Consider the following 12476-nt stretch of genomic DNA (forward strand, 5'->3'; position numbering starts at 1 on the left):
GACTTAACAATAAACAACCTTGTTGCATGGCCAGAATGGAAATGGATTCCAGTGTTCCACACAGAAACCAGTAGCTGTTCTTTTCTCGCTCAAATGAGGCATACAAACCGACTCTATCTTGCACCTAAACGAAAAAGAATTGCCTTTAAAAATGAACAGAAATTTATAGGTGTTACATTTGAAAAAAAGTTCATATTCCTAGCTTAGAGTAACACACTCAAAAGAGAGACATCGCATTGCCAGAACACAATCAAACAATTTTCTAGAAAAGATTGGTGATCTGATAGAACACGTCTTATGCAAATTTACCGGTGTGTTGTACACTATAAATAGATTATAGATGTATACTGTATGGGTCGCCGAGACCATCTTACCTCAGACGAATGGGTTCAGTACAAAACCTAGGTTTGTCTCTTTCAATTGGCGCACACAGAACATCCCTGTAAATAGACTCTATGTCGAAACACATGAACCACCCTCAAAGAGAAGAAAACAATGCTTCTTGAAATATTCAGCCGCACCAATAAGACACCTGTTATTACGCTTCGAATGTAAATCTGAAGACAAAGAATGGCTAGATGTAGTAGCTGAAATCGACCAAGGACAAAATCCAATGCCGCAGTGGTAGAGGCTACTTTCAGTGGTTTAGTTCACACTAGCACACCTTCGTAAGATACCAACACCACATGAACACATGCTAAAGGAACATCTACCGCTTGAAGAAAAACATACAACATACAACCACGGATGGCTCAAAATGAAGTAAATAAGTTAGGATTCCTGCAGTACAATGAAAAAGGGAAAAATAATAAAACTGCCGAATTGAGCATCAATTGCTACTGCCGAATACTGTGCTGCGTGTATAGCTGCGAGTAGAATGATGAATTGTAAAGTGCATAATATAGACTGATTCTTTAAATGCAGCTGAATTTCTGGTTGGAAGTAATATACACAAGACAAATTAACACAAGATCACTTTATAAGATTCTGCTGAGTGCCGAGCCATGTCGGGGTAGAGGGAAATGAGATAGCAGACATATTGCCTAATGATCTTGCAGCAGTGAAATAAAAAGGTGAACATGCTCTATAGAGACTGTATGAACTTAATACACATTAAGTGGAAAGACAAATGGCACATAGCTTGGGAAAACGAAGTAGACAACATACTGCTGTGCATGAAGCCTATCATGGGAGAGTAGAGATATGCAGGCATTAGAAACGTTTCAGAGAATTAATCTTATGTCGACCTCGCATTGGACAGATTCACCTAACACACAACTTCTTATTCATAAAACAAAACACAAACCTCTTGGCTAAATGCAGGTTATGAACTCACTGTTAATCACATTTTAATTTCGTGTACAAAATTTGAACAACTGAGAAAAAATATTTTTCATCATTCTACCATGAACGCATCCAATTACATCCGATGTGGCTTTTTGGTGATCGACCGCTTGTTGGTTTTTTAGATATTTTAAGTGTATTTAGGAAGCAAGTATTTCAAACAAACAAAGAGTATTGTCTTTAACACGACCACCGAACCCTGTGTTTGGTGCATTACAGCTTTAATCGTTTGTGTGCCATAACACTCAATACAACTATCTTCTCATCCCATTGTCGTTTGCCTTTAACAGACAGCAGCCATGATTTACGTGCCAAAGGGCGTCAGTGTAATGCAGAACTCAACGCGACGGTGGTACCAGTGGAGTATCAAAGGCATGATGAGGGAAGAAGGCCCCCGACGGGAGTAGGCGCACCGCACGTGAATGAAGAATGGCGACTTTATGAAACCAATAATGGTCAAATGTGTAGGCAAAATGATTAGCTTTTCTTTGTTGCCCTATGGCTACGCTTGAGTGGACGTTAATGAGTAATCACTCCCTTATTACAAATCTGCTCTACCTTGGGGGATTCCCCTAAACATTTGACGAACACTGTTCCCACTTCGAGTTATTGATCAATTGGCTCTTGCCCTACCATAAGATTGCCGTCCCGGTTAGCTCAATAGGTAGGGTTACTACTCCGGTGAAGCGGTGGTCCCGGGTTCAAACCCCTGACCAGGACGAATTTTTCTTTAACTGCGAAGTTTCTGAGAAAGCTGTACAGCTTTCATTTGCAACCATATGGCGGCGCTTAGGTGGACGTCAATGAGTAATTACTCCCTCATTACAAAACCAAAAATTGCTGCTCTTCGGAAGTGTCTCCCGAAAGCGGGAACACCGGAGCACATCTGATTATTTCTGCCGGTCGACCGGCCATCGTAGGCGTAGCAGTTGCGTGGCTACTTCCCGTTGTCTTTAGTGCTTGGGAGACAGCAGTGGTGGTTTACTTGCCACATGGCGTCAGTACCGAATAGAGCTCAAAACAACGGTCGGAGTAGCGGTGTTCTGGAGGCGTGATGCAGAAGGCCGTCGATGGAAGCAGGCTCATCTACCCTTGCAGGAAGAGTTACGTGCTACTCGCTTTTGATTTACTTCGTGTTATTTATGGACCCTAGGTTCGCGGATGTGCCCTACAAACGGGGGTGGTGGCCACCCAGCATGACATATTTGATTGATTAATTCATGCTCTGGGAGGAGAGCTGAATATAGCAGCCCAATTCATTTGCAGTATAAATAAAGCTTTAACAGCGTCATTGAAGCAGTGATGTGGCCGTCCACTGCAGTTGAGCTTGCCTAATTGCTTGTTATATTCCGCGGCTATCATAGGTTCAAAGAAAATCTACAATTCGATGAGCAACGTACCACAAATTTTTTTTCTTTTAACTTTTCTTCTGCTGTCTGCTGTTCTCCTATCTGTTTATATAGGTTCTCAATATATCCTTGATTGTCTTCTTCTTGGTGTACCAGTCCTACCGTCTTCATCTACGCTGAACCACATTTGAATCATTTCGAAACCTTGCGAAGAAAACGACCTTCTGAATTTAGTGGCCAGCAGTAGGGTGGAAACTTTAAGCCTAATGGAAACGGTTGAACCAAAGTAAACGCCAATGCTTTTGGCGTTTCAAAGGAAAATGATCAGTGTAGCAATAGGAGGCAGAAAGAAAGCATAGTCGGTAACGGAATAAACGCATGTTAATTATATCCTGGTAAAAATAAAGAAGAAACGAATTTGGTCATAGCATGTAGTTAAAAAGGCAATATAACCGATAACAGCTTTGAGTAACGCACTTAGGCAACATAAGGCAAGCATAACCCGACTCGGCAGAGAATCAGGCGGGCGCATAAGATCAGGACATTAGCAGGGATAAGGTTGCAGTAGCAGGCACAAGAGCAGGTTAAATGGAGGGACTTGGGAAAAGCCGGTCCTGTAGGAGCAGTTAAGCTCATGATAATGATGGCACAATGTGAGTGCGTAGAAGAAAATTCATCCGGCCCCCGAATGGTAACGATGCTAATTCTCAGGAAGAATTTACTTTTGACTACATCAGGAATGACGCCAAAATTTTATTAACAATTACGCTCGTAATTTTCTATTGTTCAGCTGATTGTCGCTTTTTTCTTTCGTTTGCAGAGAGCCCGATAATGTACGTTACTGTAACAAAAATTTTTTTTACTGGAGGACCACAATTGCTAAGGTTGATTTATATATATATACAAGTGGGTACTTGTTAATCGGAGGCGTATACCAAGATGTGCCCCGCAACGAAACACTGTTTTACGCAAGTTCAATTGAAGCTACTAGCAATATTGACATTTTTGACTGCACATGTGTGAGTTTATAGAAGAACTGGCGCTCCATTCGTCTTCCGCGGCGAAACGAAAACTGCAGCGCAGGTGTGCTCTGTCCTCGTGCGCGCTATTTGTGCTCTGAGCGTTCTGGTCCACAAGAGCGTTCAATAGGGAATGTCTGCTCTTTCGCCTTGGAACTATTCTGAGATCTGCTATCCCGTTATTAGGGTGCATGCGGGTTGCCTATTTACTTCACGCGACCGCAATACCTTGAAGTCAACAATTTTCGAACAAATGACTGTATACTATGAAGCGTACATTCAATGAAATCTAATTCATACCACAGTCCTGCACACCCGTCAGCTTTTTTTGCCTATTTCTTTTCCCAGATAAACTGTTAAGAACTCAATTTCCCATAGATAACTTTGGTGCATCATGGGTATTTCATAAATAAAGGTAGATTAAAGCGTTTAGGACTAATACAACGGAGTCATAAGACCGGCTAGCAGCACGTAGACCGGCTACTAGCCTATAAAAGAACATGTTTACCTAGTGTTTCGAACTAAAAATATCTGAAGAAGTTCTGATGTAAACAAAAAAAAATTCGAAATTTCTGCTGTATTTATTTATATATTTATTTATTTCATTACCCTCAGGGCCAGAGGGCATTACAGAGGGGAGTGGATTACACACGAAAGTGAAAGAAAAAATACAGCTGTAAATACACTTAATAATTAGACATAAATGAAGCTCACAGAAAAAAAAACGAATAAATAGGTTACGTGAAAACAAGTAAAAAATTAGCAGCGCATATCGCAGAATGAAAACAACAACAAAAAGCAACAGCATACAATAAAAACAAACAAGAGAAATCACGTTCAAAAGGCAGTAACATGCGCGCATATAAAACAAGTGGAACAACCGTAAAAAGAAAAAAAAGATAACAGTGTTAAGGATTCTCGAGTTTATGACAGCAACAGGTTGGTTAAAGCAGATTTAAACATAGAATTATCAGAAATTTCGACGATAGATCCGGGAAGGTGATTCCAGATTACTGACGTACTTGGGATGAATGAATTGTGATAATGGTTGGTTTGGCATGAAGGAATACCAACCTTATGACGATGGTCAATGCGACGTGAAATGTAAAAGGGTGGTAACATCATTTTATTCTTAAGGATGGGATTATCGTAAAAATTTTATGCAATAGGCAAAGACGCTATATTTTCCTACATTGTGACAGCAGGGGTAGTGACAAGCTTGTTTTCGTAGTCGTGACGCTGGAGTTGCGATGATAATTTCAAAGAATGAAACGAGCCGCCCGGTTCTGGACGGATTCCAGTTGATAGATGAGCGTCTCTTGCCTGGGGTCCCAAACAGATGCAGCATAATCCAGTTTAGTACGAACTAACGATTTATAAAGAAGTAATTTTACAGAACTATGAGCAAGATAAAAATTTCGGCGTAAGTAGCCCAGCATGCGATTAGCGTTGTTGGTTACATAATCTACATGGGTGTTCCAAGAAAGATTAGAAGAAATAAATACGCCTAGATATTTGTAACAAGGCACAGATTCGATGCTGCTGTTATTAAGATGATACATGGGCAGTGAAGTATTACAAGGAGAAACACGCATGTGCTTGCATTTCTTAGGGTTTAGTTGCATGCACCAGGTGTTAGCCCAGTCAAGAACATGATCGATATCGGACTGAAGAAGAGTTACATCAGCGTCACAGTTAATTTCGCGGTATATGACACAGTCATCTGCAAAAAGGTTAATTGATGAACATATGCTAATAGGCAAGTCGTTGATATATATTAGGAAAAGCAAAGCCCCAACACAGAGCCTTGTGGTACCCCTGATTCAACTGTCGAAGTGAAGGAGCAAGTGTTATTTACTGTGACAAATTGTGAACGATCAGTAAGAAAAGAATGCAACCATGCAAGAATGTTAGTATCAAAGTTAAGCTTGCTTAGTTTGAAAAAAAGCAGTTGATGTGAAACCTTGTCAAAGGCTTTGGAAAAATCTAGGAATATACAATCGACAATGGAACCCGAGCCAAGAATGGAATTCAGATCATGCGTAAACGATAAGAGTTGTGTTTCACAGGAAAATGACTTACGAAATCCATGCTGATAATCCGTAAAAAAGGCATTTGACTGTAGGAATGATGCCAGGTGAGAGTAAATTACATGCTCCATGATTTTGCATGGAATGCTCGTTAGAGAAATGGGTCTATAATTAAGCGGTGAATGTTTATCTCCAGACTTGTGCAAGGGAATCACCTTCCCGACCTTCCTGTCGCCAGGAATGCAGGCTGTGTCAAGAGATTGCTGGAAAAGATGAGAAAGAATTATAGCGCTGTATACTTTAGTCCTGATCAGAAACTTTGAATTGATGTTATCAACCCCACATGATGAAGAAATTTTTTCGTTTTTCTATCATTTTTCACACGCCAGCAATATCAAAGATAATATCTATAATATCTTCAATGACAGGTTCTACACTGCAAAAAAATTCTGTTTAGTGTTACGTACAAACTCTCCATAACAGAACGAACTCTTGCTCTGTTGCATATAAAATGGATGGACCATCCGTAACACATTCGTGAAGGTGGCTGGCCGTATTACGCATTTTCTGAAACGTATTACACGCCGTAACTGTTGGCCCCAGGGCTAGGCGCCACATGACGTCCCATTTCCGATCTGGGTGGTTTACTCTTGTACCACAATGTCTGCAAACTAGCATGGCGAATAAGCTTGAGCATGTCTATTGAGGTGAACCCAATGTGCAAAGGTGAAGATCCGAGGGGGGGTGATAATCAAATTAGACCCAAGTGACGCATAATTTTGCTTCAACGCTGAGGGATTGCTACAAATTGTGAGCAACGTTAAATAAAGAAGGTCTTACTTTGCTATAATTTTAAAAGAAGAACATTGACTTCATAAAAAAACATGTTTTGACCATATTGCTTGCCACATGACGGGGCAACAACTAATAAATGCATTTAGTAGATAATTTAGAAATGCAGTGTAATGAGGTCAACAGTTAAAAAAAACATTTAGACACAGACAACGATTAGACAACTTCTCGAAATTGAAATTCAACACCAGCTGAAAATACATTACAAACACGATGAAAGTGCACGAGCTGAAAGCCGAATTTCTGTCTGTTGTTCGATAAGGAAACGAACCACTGAGAAAGCCAAAAGCGTGGGCAAACAAATCTGTGAATGCAGTGCAGTGTAGCAGTCACACCTTTCCTACACAACCATCAATCGAAAACGCTAACTCTTTCACGGATAACAAAAGCACAGGCACAACAAAATATTGCTCATTGCAATGTTTAATTTATTAGGTACGTATTGCCGGCCATTCATGCCAGGTCTTCCTGCGGATGAATAAAATGCTGCCAAACAGCAGTGAACCGCCATAATTGCTTTAGTGACAAGGAGGATGTGCACCGTCGGTGCTGTTCCCTCATCCTGAGCAGGAAATAATAGCTGTTTTTTTCTGGAATGTAACCTGGAAGCATGAATTTTCTATTCACCTTTTATTTAGCTTCCACTGACACGACCCATCATGAACTCGGCAGCTTTGACAAATATATGGGCCAGTCGACAGCCACAGAAGACTGTCCAACCCTGCTAACTTGCAAAAGACCAGTGCTCGGAAACAAAAAGCCCTATGTTTTATATGGTACTAAGAATGTGGCTAAGACATGGCATGAATAATGTTTCTTTCTGCTCAGTTACAAACTTTCTAGCCTGTGCCAACATATTACTGCAGATGTAAATAATGAAACATGCCAGCACTGCCCAACATGCTGTAAGACTTTAAAAAAAACCCTGGCAAGGCTACCACATGCCTCTTAAATGCGGTAATGTTTATATCTACCAAACTATCTAGACTGTAAGATGAGACACAAAGCCTCTGACATCTGGAGATGTGTACCTCCTATGTAATTAGAGTGATTGAAGATGCCCCTTCTTGACGGCATTTCAGTTGCTAGGTGTGGAAGGAGCAGATATGAAAGTGAACAACTAGGCACCAACTTTTTAAGCAAAGACACACGAAAAAACGTACACAAGAGGAGGATACACACAGGACAAGCGCTAATAATAGCGCCTGTCCTGTGTGTATCCTCCTCTTGTGTGCGTTTTTTCGTGTGCGCTTAAATTTCATTTCAATATAAGCTATGCACCATCTAGCCCAAACAGAAGTTTTGTTAAATTTTTAAGCAACATCACAATTAGCAATGTGCCTTGGCTTTTCTTCAGTCCAAAAAGTTTTATTTTCCATGTTCTGTGTTTATTTAACTGCTTGCATGTGCTCATTTTGGCTTGGTAGGAGGTGCTTTTCTGTGTTAAACTAGTTTTAACTCTGGGCTCAGTCCTCTCACCTTCTTCATTTTTTGCAAGTGTTCCCCTTAAGTAATGTGCAAACTCACGCAGATCTCTACTTTTCTACGTTTCAAACTGTCACATCTTCTCTGCCTTCGTCGTGTCCATCACTGCATCCGACGCCTTCAAGTAGGCTGTGTATAGTCATCTTAACTAGTCTGCCTATTACACATGTGTTTTTGTTGAATTGTAGTCTAAGCTAAGTCTTAGCAAGCATGCATTTTACCATGTTGACCAGTAGAGAGTGGAGGGTAAAAAGATGCTAAGTGGAGCTTGACATGCCTCTCGCCCCTACACTGGAAAACAGCAAGCACCAAGGCATACGTAACCGCTAACCACAACAGATCATGCCAAGTGTGAAGTAAATCAGTAACGCTCCTTGCATTTATCACAGGGCATATTCTCTGCTCAGCAATTTATTACCCCATTAGACGTTCTGCAATGAGTGTATACAATGATGTGTCACCACAGTACCATTAGAATCATTAACCCTGTGCCAATACAACAGCAAATAAATTTCTGCCCAATAAATGAAATAGCTTACAGTGCAACCAAGAGGCAAGAATGGGCCACCCTGGCACATATTTCGAAAATAAGCTTAATATAATAAAGAATGACATATGAGCAGCCGCTCATTCCCCTCACCCCCGCCCTCAAAAAAACATGAAAAAGGGTACTTTTCCCACGGCACGTTTGAACGATGCGGCTGTAATATTTGCGACAGTTCAACTACGTGTGAAATTCAGATATAAATAATTAACGCCAATGCAGGCGGTTGGAAGTAGAACACTGCACGGGCCTCAATATGAGGCCCAAGCCCGGCCTGGGCCCGCGACCTGAAGCCCGAGCCCGGCCCAGGCCCGCGGCTTCAAGCCCGGGCCTGGCCCAGGCCCGCTAAAGTATCGCTGTAGCGAGCCCGGCCCGGCCCGTGAATCCCAGAGTGAAGCCCAGCCCGGGCCCGGCCCGGCCCGTTTCACAGTAACGCTGAGGTATACCGCTCACTCTGAGCAAGTTGACTGCTACTGGATCGATAAGAAACTGGCCGACAAAGGTTCTGAAACCACAGTTTGGCATGCAGAAAGTTGGTTCTTTTTAACCCAGAAGGAAATGATTAAGAGTTGTGCTCGGCAGGCCCGTCATTTGGACAGTGATCTCGTGTAGGTGCGCAATGTTAAACTCGGGGAGTTCGGAGAGCCAAATAAAAAGAGCTGCATACGCGCGCAGTAGACTATTTGCATTCCCCCATGATTTTAATCAGTTATATTTTGCCGCCCGGATGTATAAACATTAAAGCTGCCTAGCAAGCAGTGGGATGACATTTTTTTGTGGACGCGATCTCAGAGGTTAAACTCATAGCAGAACTGGTCGTTTTTCAGCAGAAACAAAAAGCTGAAAGGCTTGAGTATTTCACGGTGTGTGTTTTGAAGACCGTAAGCGTCCTAAACTAATACGTTCTTCCCGAATGCATTTTAATAGTGCATAGGTATGTTTTGGGATGACGAACGATCAATTTCCAATTAAGACCGGTTGAATTTTACTCTTATTGGTGGAGCAGAAGATAACGCGCGAATCGCGTGATAACACTTGTCATGACAATGAGGATGAAGAAGCGAAGCACTTGTCATGACAATGAGGATGAAGAAGCGAAGAGGGGTAGACTTATGCGATGAGATTTACAAACTCTCGAGAGATTTTTTGGCTATCTTATTTACGAGACGTTCCGGTCAGCTGATCAAAAAGAAAACCAAACGCGCTTTAGTTCTTGAATTTTACCAGATGAGAAAAATATAGCTATAAAATAAAAGCTATGTTTTTGGTGCTTAAGGGCCCAAGGGGAGTCAGGCTTTGAGAGACACCGAAGCAGAGAGCTCCGTATCATTTCCACCACCTGAATTTCTTCAACGAGCAATGATACTACAAAATACAAGGCTGTCATGCTTGCCGCCTAAATAGAAATGCGGCCGCCGAGGTTAGGAGCAAACCGTGCTTCCCCGGCTCAGTAATCAAGCGCCTTGACTACTAAGCCACCGCGGCGTGGAAATAAGGAAATAGATAAGTCAATGAATAAAGCTTAGTTTTCTTCTCAGCGCGTACCATGGCCCATAGCTCATCCGTGTCGCTGCTCCAATGCCGCAGTTGTGTACTTCACTGTGCAATAGTGAGTGACTACTTGGACACTAGCCGTTTCTGTACGGACCCAAGCCTGACTCGGGTCCGCAGCTTTAAGCCCGAGCCCTACCCGGGCCCGCAACTTCAGGTCCGGGCCCGGCCCAGGCCCGTCAAAACAAATCATGTCCCGGCCCGGCCCAGCCCGCGGGCCGGGCCGGGCCCGGGCTTTCGGGCCGGCCCGAGCCCGTGCAGTGCACTAGTTGGAAGTGAGGCGCCAGGGTGCGGGCAAACAGTAATCGTCTTCAGGTATCGACTGGTTCCACCTCCTGAGGGCCGCTGCTCGACGAATACCACTCATGAACACATTCACATCGAACGAGCTTTTAATAAACATTAGACAGGTGTTTATCATGACGCAGCAGCAGCTCATCAGTGCTGTTGGTCAGTGCTGAATGTTTTGGCTTGATAAACGCAACCATCCACCGAAAGGCGTGTCGACTGTTCCTCGCCAGATTCTTGCAGTTCCACGAGGGTGAGCAGCTTTTCCGCCAGCTTCAAGTCTCCATTTTCGTGCAGGGGCACTAGCATTGTAAGGCACATTCTGCACGGTCGTTTTACTATGCATCGATGCCGCATGGGACAGCAAGCGGTTGTACACTCCAATGCGGCATACGGGCCGCACACAGTAACGACAATACAGCGCGCAGGACGCACGCAGCGAACACGGGAGAACAAAAACCGTTCTAAAGCACCCATTCACTCAGCTCCACACACATTCCGCGCATGGTTACGACTGCGGGCTTGGCTAGCACTTCCACTTCGCGGTGGTAACAACGTTCATGCAACGAAAAGAAAAATTTTAATATGTAAAACCATTCAGGTTGTCAGCTAAAAAATCTACGGTAAAATGACATACATTTTATATGTTTTCAACGTGTTGCGCTTTTGCGGCGTCAGTGGCGTGAGCATGGACACGATTTCCCGTGAAGCTCTGCTGGCCACCACAGCTCTGCAAATGGCGTCGTGCTGGGCTTTTTGCGCGGCAGACTTGCCCGCATGAATTTTACTTCCTCCGTGCACACATTCTTAGTGAGGTGAACGGTGGTCGGTGCGAACAGTTTGAAGTTTAATCGACTGAAAACTGCTCAAGGAAAGTCAGCGGCATTGCATTTTTATTGTTTCTTAGCATCGCGAGTGACTTTGGCGGTAGCTGCACGGCAACGTCTCCGGTTTGGTGAACTTGTGAGAAGGTGAGCAATTTATTCTCAAATTTTGGAAGCGGTTTTTTGTTTGTATTGTAACCCTGTGTCTCGTCGCATGTTATTTTCACGGTAACATCAGTGAAACGTGCATGCGCTTTTTGTCTCTATTTGAAGTAACATTGGTCGATCAGCGTAAACTTCTGGACTCAATTAAGCACAAGCCGTCCATGTTGGTAGTGTGTGTCAAATGTGCTTTCAGATCATTCTGCGCACGAGGTGGTCTTTGATAATTTGTTTATTACCAGGCGTAGTCTAGAGATTTGGAACCGTTCATCCCATTGCAACAGTGCTGAAAAGCTTATTTGTGTTCATGCATCTGCTGTCCTTAATTTTTTCGGTAATTATTCGCGTGGTTCCTTTGGATCTGGACATTCGGCTACTGTTGCTAGGGACGCCTCGCAGCGGAGCCCCTGGGGACGCCCAGTGGGTCAGCTCTTTGTCCAGGTGCTAAGTTACCAAAGGTACGATTCCAGACTTTTTTTTTCTCTTCATCAACCTCATACTCCTTGCAAAAATTACAGTATGTAATTACGCACTAAAAAATTGGTAACATATACACATTTCGTGACAGTTCAGAGAAATGAAATGAAAATTGGGTTTTGACGAAAGGAAATGGGGCAGTAACTGTCTCACTTCTCTCGGTGGACTCCTGAACCTAAGGGAAGGAATAAACGAGGAAGTCTAGAGAGAAATGCACATGCAGCATCAGTTTCGAGACCTGGATTCATTCCTTCTAGGAGAGTGGCAAGCCGTAGGTGAACTGCACATAAATTTATTTTCCTCTGGTGCAAAGTAAAGAGTGCAAATGTTATAAGGCAAGTCTCTAGTCTGTTTACTTCTCACTGCATTTGCTCGAAGCATAATATGAAATGCTTTATTTATTATACCCTGGTTTCCTTTACTTTGAGCAGTAGGTATTGACAATGAACATCAAGGCAATTCCACTCTCATATCTTGTTGCTGCTTTTATGTTTCCTCCATGATTTTCGGCTTGCTCATTCCTGGCCTTAACATATTTTCTTCTGCTGCTT

Source organism: Amblyomma mixtum, chromosome 6 (genome assembly GCF_055824585.1).
Source record: "Amblyomma mixtum isolate Tamu chromosome 6, ASM5582458v1, whole genome shotgun sequence".
NCBI lineage: Eukaryota > Metazoa > Arthropoda > Arachnida > Ixodida > Ixodidae > Amblyomma > Amblyomma mixtum.